Source organism: Cryptomeria japonica, chromosome 6 (assembly GCF_030272615.1).
Source record: "Cryptomeria japonica chromosome 6, Sugi_1.0, whole genome shotgun sequence".
NCBI lineage: Eukaryota > Viridiplantae > Streptophyta > Pinopsida > Cupressales > Cupressaceae > Cryptomeria > Cryptomeria japonica.
This window is the reverse complement of record NC_081410.1, coordinates 303,793,302-303,817,509: the sequence shown is the minus strand read 5'-3', so window position 1 is coordinate 303,817,509 and position 24,208 is coordinate 303,793,302.

The window sequence follows — 24,208 nt, the reverse complement described above, 5'->3', positions numbered from 1 at the left end:
TCATGCTATTACGCAAGTTTGACATTTAATATGTAGATAGAAAAGCAATCAAGGGACAAGTCATCGCAGACCAGCTGGTTGATGCTCCACTTCCAAGTGACCATCCTATTCTTACATAACTACTAGATGAATTCATTATGATTGTCACCACATCCTCCACATGGTAGTTATACTTTGGTGGCTCTTGCACCCAAAATAGATTGGGGGCTGGAATACTATTGATCACACCTCAAGGAGATTGCATCCCAAAGTCATACAAGATAGCTTTTGCATGTACCAACAACATCATAGAATATGAGGCACTCATTACACGATTACGCTTGACTATCCAGTGGAAGATAAGGGAATTTCAAGTCTATGGTGATTCCCAACTTGTCATAAAACAAGTCAATGATGAATACCAAACAAAAGGTGACAAACTTCTCCCCTATCATAGCATGGTTGAATATCTTAAGCAACACTTAACAATGATCAAGTTTGATCAAGTCCCACGAAACAAACAATAGGGTTGCAGATGCAATGGTCACCATTGTTTCCCTCCTTCAGATGCCAACACATAGTTAGAAGTGTGAGTTCTTGGTCGAGCAACTATTCATTTCGGCATACGATCTACCAAAATCCGAAATGGTGTGTGTACTAATTGGTCCCGAGTCCCCCTGGTACCAAGAAACCTTTGCTTTCCTAAAAGACAACACCATTCCCCCACACCTTACAAAAACCCAACAACAAACCTTCATTTGCCAATGTGCTCATCACACCATCCTTGGAGACACCCTATTCAAAAGGAATTTTGATGGTTCCCTCCTAAAGTGTTTAGATAAACAAGAGGCGACATGGGCATTACGTGAAGTACATGAAGGCATTTGTGGGGCACACTCAAGTGGGCTCACCTTGGCTAAAAAGATTTTGATAATAGGATATTATTGGCCTAAAATGGAAGTAGATGCATATAACTATGTGAAGAAATGCACCCCTTGCCAACAACATGGCAACAAGATCCATGCACCATCACAAGAATTGCAGCCGTTCATTACACCCTGGCCCTTCTCATAGTGGGGGCTCGATCTCATTGGAAAAATCCACCCTTCATCCTCCAATGGACATAAATTCATTATCACTGCCACCAAGTATTTGACCAAGTGGGTAGAGGCTACCCCTCTTACTTTTACCACTGGTAAGAAGATATCCAAATTCATCCTAAACTACTTGAATTGCCGATATGGCATTCCAAAATTTATCATTATAGACAATGGAAGACAATTTAAAAAACATGATGTTAAAGAACTCTGCCAGAAATTCGACATCCAACATCGCTTCTCCACCCCATATTACCCCCAAGGTAATGGTAAAGTTGAGGCTTCTAATAAAACCCTAGTCAAAATACTCAAAAAGATAGTCAATGAAGCTGGCCGTGATTGGCACCTCCAACTCCATCCTACTTTGTGGGCCTACCGCACTTCCATCCGCACACCCACAGGCAACACCCCCTATTCCCTTGTCTTTGGCTCTAAAGCCATCCTCCCCCTTGAGATCGAGATCCCCTCTCTAAGGGTATCGTTGCAAAATATCCTACGAGATGAAGAATACAGAATTGCTCACCTACAAGAGCTAGAATTGTTATATGAAAGGTGCCTCAAGGATTTGAACCATCTCCGAGTATATCAGAATCATCTACGCATGAGTTACCACAAGAAAGTCAGAATGCGAGAATTTGAAATTAGTGACCTTGTCCTCATGGAGAATCAAAAAAACCTTCAAGAAAGAGAAAAGAAAGGCAAGTTCGATCCTAATTGGCTTGGACCATATGTAATCACAGCAAAATATGGACCAGGGGCCTACCAGTTGGCTTCTCCTAAAGGAGATCCTCTGGATGATCCAATGAATATCATGCACCTAAAAACATTCTATGCCTAGTCCTCATAAAGTTATTAATTGTCAAAAAAAAAAAATATCAACTTGTCCATCAGTGAAAATCACTTTGTGGCACTATGGACAAGTACCTTGGTGAAAACGTCCATGTAGGAGCCAAGGTAAATAAACTGGATCCATTGTCTATCAAGTCGGTGCTCCATCACCCTCCCCACCAATCTACCCATTGCAACATCCTTTCCCTTCCACCTTCGAATAAATCATGCATATGATGATGAGTCTTCACCTAAATCATGAATAAAGAATGTCCCATCAAAACTAAGCTTGTGTGCCTCTGTGTGAGCTTCACGAAGTCTTGAGAATAGTCCTAAGTCCAAAAGCTAATCTTCAAAGCCATATGATCACTTGCCTAATCCAAAAGTCCACCAGCTCTGTCCTTTTCCCTAGGGATGAATCCTTCCCTCGCCTAGCAACTTAATCCTCCACCCTAATCCTACTGTTGGCAAGAGGTCTTAGTTGGTCATTAATGAATGACTTGTTTGATTTCTTGGATTTTTCATTTAGACTTGCATCTTTTTCCCTATGACTGCATCTATCTATGATTGCCCAAATTTTCCATATCCAGGTATGTTTACAATAGGTGCATACTGGGGCATATTTTCATAGCATGGCATGTTTTGGATCTCTCTTGTATAAACCAGCGACCTGGTACTAGTGTTTATCAACACTTACCCTCTCGTATACAAGAGGTGTTGGTGTGTTTGAGGGTTTCCTTGCATTTACCCACAACTTTGTATTAGTGTTTCTCAACACTGGCATAGCTGTGTGTAAGGAATTCCCATTTGACTGTGAGTCAGTCCACGCCTTGGGTTTCTCATGGCATCCTAATTCCTATAATCAGTGGTGTCGGTCACCCAGGGCAATATCAAACTAGGTTGGCTCTCCACATTTTTATGCACAACTCTCACCATCATTCCATAAAGTCCTAATCTAATCATCCCATGGAGTCCTCAATTAACCCCCCCCCCCCCCCCTACACTGTATTCCATATTCTTCTATTTCCCATCTAAGATCATTGTATTACTATCGACTTATTCCCTCTTTGCATTATTCATTCACTTTACCCATATAGGTGGCATTATTTATATAGATTTTGTTTAAGTTGCATTACTTATTCATTTCATTACACTACTCATTTAGATGGTCATTTTTCACAAAAAATTTCCACATACGATGCACTTAGATTTTATTGCATACATTATTTATCCATTTATAATAGAGGACATCAATTCACTCATGTACATTACATTTCATTACTCATTCATTTAGATCACATCATTTGCATACCATTGGTGACTTACATTCCAATATCTGTATAAATTACATTACATTCATTCATCATAAATCAGTTACATCTACATATCCATCATACATTTGCATATACAACATATATACACATCAAAATTCATGATCACTCATCCTGCATCCATAAACATGTCAGTAGCATATCATAGGCATACATATATAAGCATCCACACTACATCACAAATAGGTCAACACAACATATCCATAATTACCATCCATACATCACATCACAAGAAAATAAATATAATCCATCATAATAAAGCACACACATCATTCATCACCACAAATCATATATATAAGCTCAAAAAAGATGAATATGTCTGTAATGGTACATTGATCACCCCGAAGGGTCAAAATATGATACAAAAGGCAAAATGGAGCTAGCTCCCCTCCTATCTCTCCACTCCCCTCCTCTGTACCTCCTCCACCTGATCCTCCTGCTCCCCTCCTCTCGGTGGCCAAAACCCCACTGATCCACCTGTCTGTTGGCTTTGTGTGGGCCACTTACTCTGTGTCCTATGAGATCGCACACTCTTAGTGTACGAAGCTGCTCGTTGTGCCACAAAAACTACTTCGTGATATAGTCCCCTGTAGTACCCTTCCTTCTGAACTTCCCTCTCTGCCCTATCTCACTGTTGCATCATATCACAATACATCTTCCCAAGCCCTACATGAACCAACATCTATCAGGATTCATCCCTCCCCCACAGGCGTATCACACCTACCTCTGCTCTCTGCACTCTGCCCCGTACCTCCGCTAGCTCATCATCCTATCGAAAAAGAGCATCTTGTAGGGCCTCTAGCATATGCTCAGACTCCTCCCTCTCCTCCCTCAAAGCATCCACCTTTGTCCTCATAGTATGGAGGCTCTCCATCAAATCTGCTATCTCCCTCTGTAGCCGCTCCACCTCTACCTCCAAACTCTCCCTCCCAGCTCTCTCTATCTATATCTCATCCTCAAGGGAGTGGAGCCTCACCCAGGTCATATCACTCTCCTGCTGCACTTTGTCAAGGTTAGCCTATGATACTCCTACCCTCCCCTCCATCTGTGCCTCAGGAACATCCATAGGTACATCATCCTCTCCCCCACCAGTCACTCTCTCTGCGGCCTCTCCTACTGGTACTACTACTCCCTCTCCCTCTCCCTCCTCGGGATCCCTCCTCCACACAACCCTGACTCTCCTTTGTTGTCCGCGAGTAGCCCTCCCTATACCAACCACAACTCTCTCACCTTGCCCGTCATCCTCCCTGTTGACTACTTGATCTACGGCCAGCTGTAGCTCATCATCCTCCAAAACCCTGTGAATGGTAAGACGTACTGGAAAGTGCCCCTCCCACCAACTCTGGTATCCCCCTGTCATCCCTGGATCCTCACCTGCCCCCATCCACTCATCCCAGACCAAATGAGACACTGTCTGAAAACTGGTCCTTCCCTCCAATGGACTCGCTGTTGGGCCCCAAAATCTCACCTCCCGTGTAATCCGAAGATATAATGGGATGTCCCCCACTATGTCTTTAACCTACCCAAGTTGTCTCGCCACTCTATAGGGTGCATAATACTCCATAATGTATATTGACTTGTCAAATATCCACATCTCCACTCCATCCCAGTGTAGCTGCCAGTCCCCCCTCCATCTCTCACACCCCAAAAATGGCCACCATGTAAACTGCATAAGCTCATCAAGAATCTGACACCAAAACCTATTGACCCTATTTGAGTGTAATGCAGCAGCCCTTGTACCTATACACATATGGTTGATGGTCCCGCCTGTCCTGTACGCCTAGTGGCCAAGTAACCACAATATGCTCCCAAGCCCAGATATGGAGAAATGTCACTCCCGCGGACAAGCTAGCATACTCCCTATACACCACCAGATGCATATCATGATATAATTGAGACAACATCATGACTCCCCACGCATACTGCACACCATCATGAATCATGAAATAATGACACCTGCTCCATCCAACATGAAATCCATGCCCTCCCAGATAAGGTTTAATCTGTCCTCTCAAGAATCCACAAATCACCAGTACCATGCGAGGAATATGCCGAATACCCATCACCCTACCCAAGTGCATCCTACTCCTGCCTAGTATCGGTGGGGTCTCATACTCGCAAACCTCTTGAAGATAAAAATCTACTGCATCCAAATGATACTCTGGGATGACACCGCGAATGGGGATCTTCAAGATCCTCCATACATCCAGAAGAGTCACTGTCACCTCACTAGTAGGAAGATAAAAGTTGTTATACCTACTGTCCTACCTCTCAACTAATGTCATCATCATCACAGTATGAGCCCGTATCCTCAGCCACCTGCCCACAAAATGCAACCCTAGAGTAGCTAACACCTCCAACTCATTAGGCTGCAACTCTCTATATAAAATCATGGTAGCAGGCCAATGCTCCCTCAAAGTCAATGACCCCAACTTAGCCTGCACCCAACAAAACCAATTCATTATTTTTGTGTCCTCAAGTCCTATTCTACCCTCCGGGCCCACCCATACCCTCAACCTATCCCAAAAATTCTAAACCTACCTCTAACCTCTCCCCTCCCCAGCGCACACATTGATTTACCCTACGCTCGCACTAGTAGAGATCCTAGCCCACCCCTCCCCCTGCCTACAACCCCCTTCAACACGAGCTCCCGTGCAACAACACGAGCACCCACGTAACACCTTGAGCACCCACGTGGATGTGCTAGCACCTGCACTAGACACCTCCTTCCCCCCAAAATCATGTCCTACCTGCCTATTGCATGCGAGCGCTCACATTGTTCACTAGTGCTCGCGCTACCCCATAGGCACACGCGCTGAAAGGGTGATCAACGTGTGTGCCTTGCCAAATATTGGCCCTAAACTAAGCCCTAATTCTACCCTTAACCTAAAAAATCAACAAGGGGGGATAGTGCTACATACCAGTGGTCCATAGCTGGTGGGTCTGTCGTATTGTCGGTTCCTCTTGGCACGATGATCACATGTGGGAATGAGATCCATCTCTCCTTCTCTACTTCTAGGCTCTGATTGGCTCCAAGGCTTGTGTGTAACAATGACTCCTCATTGGGCCCTTTGTGGCTTATATGGCCCCCCTCGAGGGCCCATTCCCCCCGTGGTATCTCTTCTTCTATATTCTCTTCTAGTTCTTCTACATTTGCTCCCACTTTCTCTTTCACTTATCTCCTCCACTCAAATTCTTTCTTCTTTATTTTGAGAAATTTTCATCAATTTTTCTTTCGACAAAATTCTCGAGGGGGCATACACATCCCATGCTTTACACTGGGGCATCTATTTCTTTTCTTCTATCTTTTACTCGCTGCCAAATTTGCTGCTACATAAAAGAGGGGCAAAATGTAGACACTTAAAAATAATTATTTTAATTATTTTAAGTTCCCTAATTTTTAATTCCTCCTCAATATTAATTAATTATAATTAATATTGTCACTATAGTCTGTTGATTGATTTATTTAATAAATCAATCCCCTTTTATTCCTCTAAAAATTCTCAATATTAAATCTCCTCAAATTCCTCCTCTTAACTAATTAATTTCAATTAATTAGTTAACCTAGGTGATTCCTACAAATCACCTTTTTCCTAATCCATCATTAACCTAATAAATTCTTCTAGAAACTCCCTAAACTCACTTAGCATTATTCTTCTAATTTTTAATTCCCTCCACTCATTCTCTCTCCTAGTCAAATCCTCCTACAAATCTTATCTACCCTAATCCCACCTAATCTTTCTTCTAATCCCTCTCCTAATGAGTTGCTAGTGGCTAATTGTCATGATTAGCCACAAAGTCAACTCCTTGTCCCTTCCATCTAGCCACTCTCCTTAAATGCTATTTTCCTAGGTGAATGTAAGATTTTCAAAATCTCACATTCCTCTAGGCATCCCATCCTCCAAGGAATTTTTAATTCCTCCTCATTCCTCCAATCCCCATGAACATCCTTTTTGAAGAATTTTTAATTCTTCATCTCTATCCCTTATGGAATATCTTATCCCTTGTTCTTCCCTAGGCACATTGGCAAGTCTTCCCAATGAACCTTAAGGAGTGGGGAGACAAGAAATGCCTTTAAGGCATATCTCTTGGCCTCCACACCTCCTCTTGGGCCTTGTGTGGGCTCACAAGGAATCTTGACCCTCCATTTTGGGTCAATCCTAGCCCTCCATTTCTCCTCCTCTCTTCCTATAAATTGAGGACTCCATTCCCTCATATCTCATCTCCAAGTTTAGTAAATCCATGCTACTAGTTTGTACCCAAGAAACCATCCTTGCATCCTTACCATGCCAAAATTAGCACTCATCCATACTTAGCCATTCCATCCTTCAATCCTTAATCCATTACATCTATTTGTGCACAATATTGGAGAGCCTACCACATTAAAATCACTCAAAGGAGCATATCAAGTGGAGCATCATCAAGGGTCGCCTTCACTTCACCAAGCTCAATTCAAGGGAGAAGGTATAAGCTTACAAGGTGTAAACATTATCTTTTTGTTTTCATATGGTTTGATTTATGTTCCATGTTTTTAATATGTTTGAATGCTTTGTTTGCATACTAACCACCTAAAATCACCTTGCTGGTTTTTATCCTCTTCATTCTCGCACGCCCGGTGCGACCCACATCCCTTAATTTAACATTTTTATGAGTTTTTTGTGATTTTAGATTGTAGATTATCGCTTTAGCATGTCCATCTACACAATAGTGCATCCGCCTCAATGGTTCAGTGCGTCCGCAGTAGAAATAGCGCGGGCGATTCAAATTTGAATCTTCTGGCTGCCTTTTCTGTAGGTTTTCGATAAATCAGCGCATACACATGTGAAACAGTGCCTGCGCTCGCGCCAAAATGCATGCGCATAGTCAAAAATCATTAAAAACTGCAAAACAACGCCTAAGCATGCGCTTCAGTGCGAGCGACTACAAAACAATGCGAGCATCACGGGTTCACGTTTGGGTAAAAAAATGGGTTTTTGTAAAACGAGCATAACATTTCGCTTGGGTGTCAGATTTCAAAAATTAAAAATGTGTTTGAAAGGGGATTCAGCGATCTAAAATGGGTTGTCTTTATATTTTTTATATCGGTTTTAAAAATTTATTTTAACATGTGCAAAGTCAACCCTTTCTTTTTTAACTTTAGATTTCCATATTTTTACCATATAAAATCAGCTTTTATCAAACCTTTTTTTGAAATCACTTAGAAAATCATAAGAAAACTAATTTTTTAATATATTTTTTGGCTAATCATCTTGTGTTTGTAGTTTGTTTTCTTTCGAGTGCCCAAGATCAAGTATCAAAAACTACTAATCAAGTGGTTTTGCAGGTTGCCTAGGAGGTTCAAGCAAACATTGTGTTTTATTTTATTTTATTAGGCACCTAGATATAATTAGGGGGTAAAATAATCTTGTATTGAAGAGTCAAAGGGTAGGAGAGTATGCTCTTGCCTATCTAGGCAATCAGAAATCTAGACCCCTTTGGTCTTTTCTAAGTTTATTGCTTGTGTTACCCTTAGTGGGCCTGCCCTCCCAAGTTGCTCTTAGAGCCGGTGAGAGGGGAACAACCTAAGCGAGTACATCCGGACCTAGGGTTCCTAATTTACTATAATAAATAGGCCATTGAGATCGAAAGAATCAATGGTTGGGGCTATTTGAGAGTTCACTCTCACATTGGGTTCTTAGTAGGATCCTAGAGATCTCAATCATGCTTGCGTGACTACTAAGTTCTTGGTGCTTCGTTGGGCTATAGGCCTCAATTACGCTTGCGCAAATGCGAAGGGTAGTTCCTAATGGGAAGCCATACTAAACAACTTGTGCATAGTGGCCAAAAAACCTTCTATTCATTGGTGTAGGAGGTCAGATCTCCGAAGCCGCCCATATTTTTATGGCCCTTAGTAGAGACACAAAGTTCACGATGAGGAGTTTTCATGGGAATTGATGCTTGGCTACCCCAAAGAAGTGAGTGTTGTGGAGGGGAGCCAGTGGGGCCAAGCATCTAAGTGTTTGCTCTGGGTAAGCATAGCTAGGAAACCAATTGGGATCCTTAACTATTGGCTTTTCTCGCCATAGAATATGTTGTGAAGGAGCATGAGTGTCTTTTGAATCTAACTTCTTTTGACCTTTGTGTTTTCTTTACTTGACATCTCTTGCCAAGTCCATCCCCCACAACCAATCAATCCTCCCTCTTTCCAAATTCCATCTTGTCATCATCAAATCTTTAATCCATTTCTATCTATCCAAGAAATTATCCAATCCTCGATCCAGTTTCATCTATTCAAACAATCATCCTTCCTCAACCAATATTTTTGTCCAAATCATTCATCCGACTTTGGGTAGCCTCCCCCTTTATTCTTCCTATTATCTATCCGTTCTTCCATAATCATTCTCCCTCTAATCCAATCAAATCTCCAAAATTCCAATCAATCAAATCCATCCATCTTCCTAATCCGGTTATCCAATCCTCCATCAATCAACCAATCTAATCCAATCCAATCCAATCTAATCCAATTCAATTCAATCCAATTCAATCCAATCAACCAAAAAATCCAATACAACCATTCAATCAATCAACCAATCTAATCAAATCAAGTCCTAATCCAAGGACCATTCCAATCCAATCAAGTCTTAATCTAAATACCAATCCAATCCAATCAAGTCCTAACCCAAGGACTAATCCAATCAAATCAAGTCCTAATCCAATGACTCATCTAATTCCAATCCAAATCAAATCCAATCTAAATCTAATCAAATATAATCCATCATCATTCCAAGACAAGTCCCAATCCTCATCTTCATAATCTTTCCCCTCCAAAACATATTCATCCAATTCCAATCTAATCCTTCACTCTCAACATAACTACCCAAAATTTCAAAGCTTGGTATGAGAAGATGATCATGGAAGTTCACGAATCTTCCTGCCAAGTTAATCCCATAATCTCCCACTCTCCTATCATACCTTCATCCATCCCATCTCAACACATTACACCCAATCCCAATCTATACCATATCTATTATCCTTCCTCTACCTTCGACAAGGGAAATCCATCTTATTCCCCATCCATATCTCCATCTTATTCCCCATCCATATCTCCATATTATCCCTCATCCACATACTCCTCTAATCCAATATGTATACCTCCATCTCCCCCCCCATCTACATCCCAATCCCCATCCTTATACAATGCATTCATTACCTCTACTCCCCATCCAAATCCTTTACTTCATAGTCCTCCAATCATTAATCCTCATTCCCCAATACATTATCCTAATCCTCCATCCAATCCCAATCCTCCATCTAATCCCAATTCTCCATCTAATCCTAATCCTTCAAAATCCATATTGTCCACATCCTCCAAATCCATCATCCATAATCTTATGTAAGACATGCTAGCAAATGAGACAAAATCCCCACCTCAAAGCAAAGTGGTCAAGTCTCCTCAAGTCCTCCATCCACCCCAATCACCTCCACCTCAAAACAAATCCCAATCCTCCAAACTTTATGATACCCCCATTTCCCCATCTACTCACATCAAAGCTTCCATATCTTCCTCCATCACACTATCCCCACAACTCTGAACATGCCAAAAGCTTGTTCCAAAGCATGCTAGCATAGAATACTCTCCATCTCATGATGCATCTCCCTCTATTCCATCTAATGATGACATTGCCTCCACTTCCTCTGATGATCATATGATTCCTCTATCCAACCCTCTCCCTCCATCGCATGATCCTCTTCCATCTCATGATCCAATCACCCCTCCCACTCCATCTAATGATACCATCCCTAGCCAAGATCAAAGTATCCCTTTATCTCCATGTCATGATACCAATCCATCTAAAGATCCTAATCTTCCTTCCACATCTCATTACCCTCAAAATAGACTCACATCTCATTTCCAAAATAATAAGGGTCCTCAAGCTAATTCTCAAGATGTTGGTACATCCTCTATTCCTCTTAAATCCAAATTTGCTTCATACAAATCAAAATCCCATTATCCCCCTTCATCCACATCCATTTTGGGACCCTATATTCCAAAGCTAAATCCTGCATTCCTTCGATCCATTTTGGGTCCTTACATCCCTCCATCCGCCATCCTATCACCTCAAATAATCTTAAAACAAGATCAAAAAAGGCACACATCCTTGAATGCCTCTCAACACTCTCTTTCCACCATCCCATCCATAAAATCCATCAATCCTTCATCCTCATGCACTCATCCCATTTCTATTGGAAGCAATTTGGATGCCCAATCTAAAAAGAATAAAGCTCAAAATCCACAAAAATCAAAGGATCAACATGTCCCCTCAAAATGACATGCACAAAAGAAAAATGTGATCCGAAAGAAAGAGAAATAAAAAAGGCCACAAAGGCCTCAAAAGAAAAAATCAAAAACTATGTGGATTCCCAAAGAAGCAATGCATCCCAAAGAAAAATCAAAATTAGCATCCAAACTTGTTAATCCAAAAGCTCCATCCATTCATAAGTCCTCCAATCCTCCATCTAACACTCCTCCATCTTTAAAATCCATTTTGCATCCTCATGTCCCAAAATCCACCATCCCAACTTCATCACCCCCTTCTATTTTGGGTTGTCATTTCCCAAAATCCACACTCTATCCCCCATCTAATTCAAAACACTCTCCTCCACTACTCCACCACCCTTCAAGGTGTGTGACAATGTTGATCTTCCACAAATTATTCAAAACCACATCTATTATCCACCATCCACTTTTCACAATCCCATTCCGTTAGTCCAATCCTTTCCAAATCCTTATCTTCCATCCCCTATCCTTTTCATCTCCCCAATTATTGCTACCAACATCTATGAGAATACCTCCACTTCAAAGCAATACTAAGGGATACCATATATGGAACTAGATGCTTGAGTCCTCCCTTACTCTTTCATACATCCACTATCTTCCACATCTACTCATCCTCATCCTTATCCATCCAAACTATTCCAAAAATTCAAAAAAAAAAAAAAATTCAAAAAATCAAGAAAAATAATTTTTTTTTTGAAAAAAGTAAAGAAAAATCATTTCATCCAATGGTGAAAACCACTTCTTGTGGTGCCTTGGGTAAGTACCATGATGAAAACTTGGAAAACAAGCGTCATGTGTAATCCCCTCATCCTCTTGAACTCTACACTTGGGGGCAAGCTTCATCCATGCAATCCTCCCATCCATCTAGATCATATCTAAGTCCATTCTCCTTTCCTATCTTTGATCTTGACTATCCTATCCATATCCTCCATCTCATATCCCTCATCCTATAAAAATGAATCCTCCATTCCTATCCTTTGTCTTGATTATATAAGAGGCAAAATAATGTATATGCATGCATGCTTTTGATCTCACAAGCCCTAAATTCACTGCCATCCATATCCATTACACATTATCCTTCCACCTCATACATCTTTACCCACCACTACCTCTAGTGTGGGGCATTGCACTCCTTTGCAACATAGTCCTTGGATCTCCATCACCCTACCATCCATTCCCCCATTTCTTATCCATCCACTTGATCCATCTATCCAAACAATAACTTCCTCCTTCCATTCATCCATCCTCTTACCAACCCTTTGGTTCTCCCTTGTCATTGGTTCCATTCAATAAAATCCTATCCACCAATCCACCCCATCCAATCCAATTTCCAATCCAATTTCTAATATAATCCTATCTTATCCAATCATATTCTCCATCTCTTCCAATTTAATCAATAATCCCATCCCCAATCCAATCCTATTCAATTAGCCATCCCCCTTTTTCATCCTATCTAATCATTTATCCTTCTTCCAATCCATCAAATTGAGCTTTCCCCATGTACCTAAGATCGCACTGACTTGTGCCTAATCCAAGCACCCATCCATACTTTTCTAATCAAATCCAAGTGACAATCCTCTCATCTGCAAATCTTGCACATACGACTTGTCTTTTGTCATCCATCAAAATCCATCACTGTACCCATTGGGATGAATCCTTCCCATGTCTAGCAGTCCATCAATCTATTCATCACCTACCCATCAGGATGTATCCTTCCCTAGTCCGACAGTTTATCCAAATCCATGTCCTACTCTTGGCAAGATATGTAAGTTGGTCATGTGCATATTGTTTGCATGCTTTATCTTTTCACTTTGTTTTCATCTTGTGTCCTAGGACTATACTTGTTCAGGACTGCCTTAATCATCCTATATCTTGGTATGTCTTGGCTGGTGTATAATGGGGTATATTTTTTATGGCATGGTGTGTTTGAAGGTCTTCCTTGTACGAATCGACAACCTTGTATTAGTGTTTATCAACACTTGCATGATTGTGTGCAAGGCATTCCTGTTTGACTGAGCACTAGTCCATGCCTCATATCTTCATATCATCCTGGTTCTTATAATCAGTGGTGTAGACTATCCATGGCAATACCAAATCTAGGTTTGCTCTCTATAATTGCTCAACAAGAAATCAAATCCATTTATCATTTCTTTGTCTCATTTCATTCACAACACTCTAACCCATCCTAGTTCCCCCTTTCATTATCTTCATCCTTTCATCACTTATTCTTCTAATTCCTTTCAAGAGCACACCCGTGTTCTTCAAGCCTGCATGTCCTCTCGGGGGGAATACCACTGCTTCCTCATCATCATTCTTCCTCATCTCATGATTGGGGCATCATGCTACTAGTCCTTATCTTTTTCTTCATCTCATGACTAGGGAATCATGCTACTAGTCTTTATCCTTTTCTTCCACTATGTTTTATTCTTCTTTTTTATAACATCATTTCACGACATTGTATCAAAGAGGGGCAAAATGTAGACACCTAAAATTAATGTTTAATTAATTTAAGCCTATCAACATAATTAATTGACTTAATTGTGTTATCCTTATTCTTCTTAGTGTTAATTAAATCTAATTTAATAAATCCTATCATTATTGTCCAATAATTAATTTATCAAATAAATTAATTATTCCCCTATTCTTGTAAAGTCCCCTCCAATAATTATTTCCTCTAAACCCACTCATTTAATTAATTTTAATTAATTAACCTATTCATGTGATTCCTACAAATCACTTTTCCTAATCCCATTAGCCTAATTGATCCTTCTAGAATCTCTCATAATCATGCTTATCATTATTCTCCAATTTTTAATTCCCACTCATGTCACATCAACATTAAGTCTCTCAAAGAAATTCAAATTTCTTTGAATCCCTCAATGCATCCTTTTTTTGGAATTTTTAATTCCTCGTGTTTGAAATTCAAATTTCTCCCCCCTTTTCCCAAGGAATTTTATATTCCTGTTTATTTTCCCAAGGCACCCTTGATCCATGCCTTCTATCTTAAATCAATCTCAACCCTCCATAAGGAAATCAATCTTGGCCCTTCCTTGGCCTCCTCCAATCTATAAGTTGGATGATCATTTCCTCACAAAGGGTCTTCCATTCTTCTATCCTTATGCTGTAAAATTCTCTTCCTATCACACTCTCTTCATAATCCTCTATCAAATCCATCCATCCTTAATCTTTCAATCCAAATCCAATCCATCAATATATCTTATTGAGCACAAATGAGATCAATCCACATCCAAATCAATCAAAGGAGCACATCAAGTGGAGCATCATCAAGGGGCGCCTTCACTTAATCAAGCTCAATCCGAGTGAGATGATAGCTTGCAAGGTATAAAATGGTTTTGTTTGCATTTTGAATGTTTCTTTGGATTTATAACCATCTAATCTCACCTTGCACGATTTTATCCTCTTCAAATACACTTGTAGAGTATAAGCCTTTATAAGAGTCTCACCATTAAGATATCTAGAGTAACCATAGCAGTATGACAATACCTTCAAAATTCACTATTGAACCTCCACCTCAAGAACCCAATAAATATGAGAAGCAATACATAAAATAATCACAATAAACAATAATGTAAAACCACCCAAAATGTGGTTTCAAAATTCCTAGTTAAAAATACAATGCTTGTATCCCGGGATGAGTCCACATGATAAAAATAACACATTCCTTCCACTTGTCATAAATTCATCATAATTCACTCACCAACTTGGGAGCTCCATTTTGGTTGCATAATCTCCATTCAAATATGCTTTATGAAATTTCATAACATGCATCATTAGTTGGTCAATTAATGTAGCTCTCTATCTTACAACTCTCTTGTGTGTCATGGATGTCCTTGAATTTCTAATATGAAGGTACAAATTCTAAAGGCAATGAAATTTGATTTAGAAAGTTGATTGAACCTTTTTTTTAACATAAATCTCAAATATATTAATGTCCTTATCATTAGGGAACTAATGATATCACATAAAAAAACAATAGGACAAAAAAATCTATAGTCCAAAAATTGAGTTGTTTATTCTATTACCTAAAAAATGTATTTTTCTATTCTTAACATTATGATGCAAGTTTGAGACACCTTTCTTAATTATTCTTCCAATTATAAAAAATTTTGCAAGAGAAAATGGAGTACCAATACTATCAACTAATTGTTAGGGTCTGGAATGCCCATAGACTCATAACATCACTTAAAATTTGTTGTTCCCACAAGCTTCATTAATGTGGTTTTAATTTATTTTGTATAGTTTCAAATTTATCCAACATCACCCCCCATCTTGTACTATGTGATACAAATGGTACTAGATATCAATGTTCATATGTTTCTTTGTCAAACATATGAAAACTCTAACTATGACATAGAACTATTATAGCTCATTAACTGAACCCCACACTTAATTTTTTTTTAATATAGATTCCTTTGTTACAAGCATGAGTAAATTTTATGCACTTATCTTATGTACTTGGATAAAGTTACCATGACCTAACACTTGCTCATCCAATTGATAACATCACAAAAATAAAGTAAAAATATAGCCTTTAGTGGATCTCATGTTGAATATATCACCTACCCAATATGAATCCAAGACTTCATGAATAAAAGTTTGTACAACAACATTATTCTTTTATTGTTACATATATCCATATCGTGTCCATATAAAAACTAAAATATTTATTGCTTTTGATAAACCAATGTTACAAAATGGTTTATCGCAATACCAATAGATGGTTTATTGTTGATATGGATATCCATAGCAATAAACCATTTTGTTAGCATGGTTTACCTTTGAAGAGTCTATTCATGTTAATTAAAATCAACTTTGTTATGTAATTGGCCTTTTATTAGTTTTATCATGTTTAACTTATTAACAAACTAGTAGAATAAATGAAAATTATAAATGAACTAATTTGGTAAATTACAATTTGATATATCATTATTTTTCATTTTATTAATTAAAACCAAATTTTGCATATTTTTTATTTACATGGATAGAACAATAAACAACAAGATAAAATGTAATCTATAGCCTAATGGGTCATTGTCAAAGTAAAGTATTCTAAGACTCTACCTACAATAACTATTCACCATACAATTTGCTCTCCAAACCTCTCACCATTATCTCATGCTTGTGAATTTTTTTATTAAATCTGCATAGTAAGGAACAAGCATCAAAATATCCCAACAATGTAAGTTTGAGGATCCAACAAAATATTTATAATACGTTTATAACTAAAAATGTGTATACAACTATTAAAACACACAAATAATAGTAAAAACACATATATAATTGTGTAGTTAGACTATAAATAATCAAAGTGGTAGCCAATAGAGAAAAATATGTCAATAGTGGTAGTGTGTTAAACAAACATAAAATAATAGTACAACTTCATGTTCACCAGTCTTCAAAACTGTAATACAACAAAATGGACAAATTTCCAACTATGCCTTTGTCTTGAAAACTATAGAAAATTAGAGATTGAAACCTAAATATAAAACTTTGACATATATTATTACTAGCTATCGCACCTTAGTGTATAATGGGTACGTCAAAGAGGTGTGGAAGGTAAATGAGGAAAAAACTTGTTCTATTTTATGCATATATTTGTGTAGTAAATGATTTCAGATGGTAGATCATTTAGAAAATGATTTTATTTGTGCAATAAAGGTCTCAATGGACAAGTGATAGTTTGAATTCGACTATGCATCCACTTACAAGGATCCTAGCATGATTGTAACAAAACCTCTTAATCGAGAAGATAACCCATCTCCATTATTAATAGGCTCTCATGTTATGTTTGTAATAGGGAATAGGGAGAGAGAGAGAGAGCGAGAGAGAGAGAGAGAGAGAGAGAGAGAGAGAGAGAGAGAGAGAGAGAGAGAGAGAGAGAGAGAGAGAGAGAGAGAGAGAGAGAGAGAGAGAATTGGAAGAAGAAATATTAAGAGATAGAGATAGAGAGGAAAATATATATAGATATAAAAATAGAGTTCTAGGAAGAGGGAGAGGGAGGGAGAGGGAGAGAAAGGGAGAGATATGTATGGATAGAGAGGGGGACATGTTTAGAGATGAAGGAGGGTAATAATAGGGAGAAAAATAGATGGAGGGATAGAAAAAGGGAGATGGTGAGATATAGATAGAGGGATATAAGAAGCTGGAGAGGTAAAGACAAAGAGAGAGGAGAGATAGAGAGAGATATAGATGGTGAGATAGACTGATAGAGATATAATAAGATATAGAGAGGGGGAGATCTAGAGATTAACAAAGAGAGATAAGTAGAGAGGCAAATAGAGAGGGAGGGAAAGATATATATGGGAAGAGAAAGAGAGATATATGGATATGTTGGAAGAGAATGGGATAGAGATAGATAGGGTGGATAGGGAGGGAGTAGAGGAGGGAAAGATGGGAGGAGAAAGGGAGGGAGAGATGGGGATCTAGATAGGAAGGGAAGGAGAGAGGAAGATAGATAGGTAGAGGTAGGCAAAGTAGAGGAGGGGGATAGAAGGAAAAATAACACAATATAGAAAGAGGGGGAGGGAAAGGTAGAGAGGGATAGGGAAAAAGATAGGTATAGAAAGAGAGTTAGAGAGATAGGAAGGTATAGGTAAATAAATTTATGGATAGAAAGAGGGAGATGGAGGTAGATAAACATGGATAGAAAAAAACATAGGGGAAAGAGGGAGATAAATGGAGAGAGATATGGAGAAAGAGAGATGGAGTGAATAAGAGAGGTGGAGATAATGAGATATAGATAGATATGAAGCGAGAGAGATAGGGAGATTTAGATATAGGAGGAAATAATGAGAGAGAAAGAAGGTGAAAGATATAAGTAATAGAGAGAGAGATAAAGAGATAGAGAGGGGGAACGGTAGAGAGATAGAGATGAGGAGGGGGAATTTGAGTGTGTGTGTGTGTGTGTGTGTGTGTGTGTGTGAGAGAGAGAGAGAGAGAGAGAGAGAGAGAGAGAGATATGGAGAGATGGGAATATAGAGATAGAGGGAATGATTTAGAGAGAGAGAGAAAGTGTGTGTGAGACTGAGAGAGAGAGATAGATATCATGATAGGGAGGGAAAAACATGGTGTGTGTGTATGTGTGTGTGTGTGTATGTGTGTGTGTGTGTGTGTGTGTGTGTGAGAGAGAGAGAGAGAGAGAGAGAGAGAGAGAGAGAGAGAGAGAGAGAGAGAGAGAGAAGGGGAAGACAAAGAGAGATTTCAAAACATATTTCAAATTTCTTATTAATAATTACTCTTAATGTTTTTCCAACTAATTAATTTAACAAAGTAAATACATAAATATTAACATTTCTAACTTTAAAATATTAAACAAAATAAAAAATATATGTTTTTAATTATAATAAAAAAATGTGTTTAATTTTTAAACTTAAAATTGAAATTAAATATTAAAATAAAATAAGTTATTCAAATGTAAAGTCCAAATGTATCAAACTCCAAATATTAATAAAAATGAGAATTTAAAAAAAGAAGAGAAAAAAATATTTTTTTGATGTTAAAATTAAATATTTTATTTTAATAAATATATATATATTTTAAATTATTAATAATAAATTATATACAAAAGTTTTAATTTAAATAAATTAAAAAATTTAAAATAGAAATGTATGTGAATTTAGAATTTTTTTTATATAACACTTGATTATTAAGTACATTTAATGATCCTCATATTTCAATGTTTTTCCTTAAAAATCTAAATTATTATGTGTGGCATGGACAATGAGTTTTTATAGGAATAAGGGGCGTTAATTTATGTAAGAAAATAATCACATTAGTTAGTTGGGGGTAAGTTCAAGCTGAGAATATTGTCCTAAAAAACTTTAAACCTTTTCATTTAATTTCCTGCATTCGACGGTGTTATGGCGACATATTATGACTAACAAATTTATAAATATTAAGTGTTGATTGTCCTCACAAAAGGCAATCAAATGGATATCAACGAATGGTAAATTCCAAATGCAAATAATAATGAGAAATACATGTAAGGATGCGATTGATTGCATCATCTTGCACGTCTCTATTGAGTTTTGTGCCATCAATTCCTCATGCCAGACTGATTTCTTTCATAGGAAACACATTTGGTGTAATAAATAAATCATAATGGAGGTACATTGTAATATAGATGGGGGATTATTGTAGCAAAAAATTGGCTACAATATGTTGGAATCACACTATGCATATATGAATATAGTTATTCACATACATCAACTATATACACATATATAGTTGTATATACATACACATATATGCTTATAATAACTACTATATATGCATGTGTATTATATATATGTATGTATGTATGTACATATACATATACATACACACACACATACATATATACATACATACATACACACACACACACACAGATACATACATACATACATACACATACATACATATTGTAGACATTGAAAATTGTCATAAGTCTTCGACTACACTTTTCATTAACCTTTTTTGTCTAAAATGATTAAATAATTTTGATTATTTAATTAGTACTAATTTTCTTCTTCTAATTTCCTATAATTAAATAATTCTTAATTATTTAATTATTGTTCTTCTCAACCATTAATTAAATAATCTTCATTATTTAATTAATGTTCATCATTGTTTCTTTCTAATCAATTAATCTTGATCTTAATCAATTAATCCTAACTATTCCTCTTTGATTAAATAATTCATTTAATTATTTAATCCCTTTATTCTAAGATAATTATTCTTTCATGATTAAATTATTTAATCCTTTTCTCTAATTTAATCTAATTAAATAATTTTTTAATTTATTTAATTACCATTTGCGGGTGAAATAAATAATATTTATTTATTTATGACCCCACTTATCTCTTCCACTTTCTAAATTTTTATCTCTCTTATCTCTTCAACTTGCTAATTTGGTATTTATGAGAAAATAATTAAGGATTTTATTATTATTCTCATAATATCTTCTCATTTGCTTTCTTCTATCTTCATCCTTCTCCGAATGGTAGCTCTGTTGTGCACTCAATCTCATCCATTGATTATTTTTCAGTCTCAAATCAATCTTAGCCATACAATCAATCCCAAATTTTCTATAAATTGAGCTCTCATTGCTCATTTTCAACAACCACATTTCCAGTAACATTATGCTATGATTTTCATCTTTCATTTCACTTGCTCTTCACTTGCATTTGAATTTTGTAGGTGAGAGCCAGATCAATTTTGAAGGTGAAAGAAGGACAATGGAATCACATGGAGGAGATTACATATTTTGGTTCTAGAATCTTGTCTTCATGCTTTCATTGATTGAATTAGGAGTTATTTTCATAAGCTTTTAGATTTGTGGTTGCCTAATTGTATGCTTTGATGCCTTTTCCTAAATTCCTAATTACATTTTCTGGTGAACCCGATGTGAACATGCAAAATCTAACAATTCTATGAATCTATTTGCATGCAAGTTTAATGTGTTGATCTATTGTTGCATGCAGGTTTTTTGAACTAATTTGTTATTGCATGCAGATTTTTGGTGCTAATATGTTATTGCATGCAGATTTTTTACACTAATCCATTGTTGCATGCAGGTTTTTTGAACTAATTTGATGTTGCATGTAGGTTTTATGAGAGGATCTATTATTCCATGTGGGTTTTATGGAGTCTAAACAATGATTCATGTACGATTTCTTAACATGCAATGAAAAAATTCTTCACATAGCCTAATCAGGAGGTTTTAGCCTAATCAGGAGGTTTTAATGAACAACACTTTTTCACATAGCCTAATTGGGAGGTTTTAAAGAACAACAATTATTCACATAGCCTAATTAGGAGGTTTTAATGAACAATAATTTTTTACATAGCTTGATTAGGAGGTTTTAATGAATAACAATTCTTCATATAGTTTAATTAGGAGGTTTGAGTGAATCCTACAATTCTCACACAGTTTTAATTAGGATTTGGATCAAAGAACAACTAATTTCACATTTCATGCATGCAAAGGACATCAAATGAAAAACAAATTGCATTTAATCATGGTTTAAATTGATCAAATCTTTTTCAAATTAAGGTGAAATTAACCTCATCTAGTCTTAATTAGGATGAAAATGTATCAATGAACTCATTTCATTTTCTAAAGGTTAAACAATCACTGTTTGTCATGTCCTCTTTTATTTCAATTGTGTGCTTTTACCTTTAGAGGGTTTGCCTCCTGATTTGCCTAGCATTTCGCACAAGCATTGGTGAGAGGGAATGACCCATGTGGTAATAGGATAAGGCCAAGCTCTTCCGAACCACTATAAATAAATGCGCTTGTGATGAAATTTGCAAGCAACAAGTGTCGATGTGTCATACTTGTTGGAATATAATGAGTCCAAGAGCATTGAGAGGGGGGGTGAATTAGTGTTCTGTCAGTAACACAAGATTTTAACCTTTTATAACATACACATATAAAACGGTAAATGAAGAAACATATAACATGAAGTAAATAAACCAGCCACATGAATGAACACCATAACACACATAATTTATACGTGGAAAACCTCAAAGAGGAAAAACCATGGTGGAATTTGTGACCCACAATATCAATTCACTAACCATATGAAATATATTACATAGCACGAGGGCCTGTACATGCAGGAAGAAACACTTCCTAGAACACACTGCTCAACACAAAAGAGTCTCATTGACTACAAGCTTCTATTGAGATAAAACAATACTCGTGAACTCAAAAAATATATCTGCAATGCCAAAAAGAGTTCCGGTTAAACCTCTGTTCTGTACCGATTCATAAACCCTGAACCCTTCTACCGATATCTCCTTTCCTCCAAGAATGTTTTACAAACCATCTACTGATCATAGTATGATATTACATTTGCATACAAATGACCTACATATATATCCTTTGCATCACCTTGTTCTACTACCTTGTCATATATCAAAATTACCTGACTGACTTATATACCCTTTACAAACAATATGCCTTATGTCAGCTTACAATACAAAAGATATTCAATTTCGACCCTATACAATAATTATAAAATGATTTTACAAATAAAACCGTTCGAATCCCAAACTAATGTCGGCTTCACTGAAGTACTGGATGCCAGTGCCAGTGCCAGTGATGACCTTGAATACTCTAATGCCGGTATCTCTTGGTGTATGCCTCCAAATGCCGATATATGCCTTCAGTAGAATCTTGTTTCCATTAATGACAACATATGAATCCAATGAGTGTCAATTTCCAACAATCTCCCCCTTTGGCATTGATGGCAACACTCATGTGAAAAATGGATTCCCTGTCAGTTCAATTGAAACATGAAACATTCTCCCCCTGAGCTGATTGACTCTGTCTGCAATATACTCTATTGATATCCTCCCCCTAGGATTATATACATATTTTTCAAATTAAAATACACTCCCCTTTTGGCATCAATGCCAAAGACCGGTGAAAGAATTGAAAGAATAATTACAGATTACTTTATTAGAGCTTGACCAATCTCAAGATTTCTGGACAAGCTCTCTCTAGCAACTGTACATAGGTATCCCAAATGGTTTTGAATGTTTCAGATATGGATACTGTAAAGCGGAAAATCATGATCGAACCCTAGTTGCTCTCCCCTCTTCCAACTCCAAGGAGAGAGAAGGGAGATTCACTAGGGTTGATGGTTTTCACTTAGGGGAGAGACTTTACATTCAAAAGAGGGGTTGAAACCCACAAGATCCAATCCCACACAAGGCAAGATTGGATGCTAAATGAGTTTCAAGGGTTAAGACAGCAAGGCTACCCTCTTTTGTAAAGAATGTGCATAGGAGAATTAGGCTAGGAATGCATAGAAAGTGACAAAGATTCACTTTATAAACTGAGATAGGGATATAGGATGAAGCTGCGGACCTGGAATTAGCAGTAAAATGTCGATATGGCGCTGTCCTACAAATTTGAGCAAAAGTTGTTGGGACGATGGCGCCCGGCGCCACGGTCCTCCGAAAAATCCGCGAAATGAAGGGGGATCTGTTCATCTCTGCACAAGGATTCCAGATCTTCAATTTCAGCCACGTACCTGCAACCTACACACATAAAAGTGAAGACAATTGGGGGGTTAGGGATTAGGGGTTTGCCATTAGGTCAAAACCCGGTTTTGGAATTAACCAAGAAATGAGCAAGTGCTGTAAATGTAAATGACTGTAAAACAAGTACTAATACCTTGTTCTAAGGATGTTTGTATCCTTATGTGCGAAGGTATAGATGTTGTATGTTGTTGTAGTATGTTGTATGTAGTATGTAGTAAGTGATCTCCTCTTCAATGGTTGAATCCTTGTCTTGAATGCAACACTTAGCCTTGAATGGAGACTTGGAATGAATGCTTGAATGTTTGAATGCTTGAATGCTTGAGTATAGTTTCCACGCTTTGTACACATATCCTCTTCATCCCAAATGAGAGAGAAAAATGTAGTTTATATACTTGTCATTTAGGGCTGATAGACTGATTTTCCCGACCTTAGGCCGACCAGGAAAGATAATTTCCAAATTGCAAACAAAAAGACCCAAAGTCCAAAAGAGACCGGGCCCAAAATAGGACCCAGGGACCAGGGCGCTGGGTGCCCTGGTCCTGAAGGACCAGGGCGCTGGGCGCTCTGGTCCCACCTCCCAGGACAGCAGGGTGCAAGGA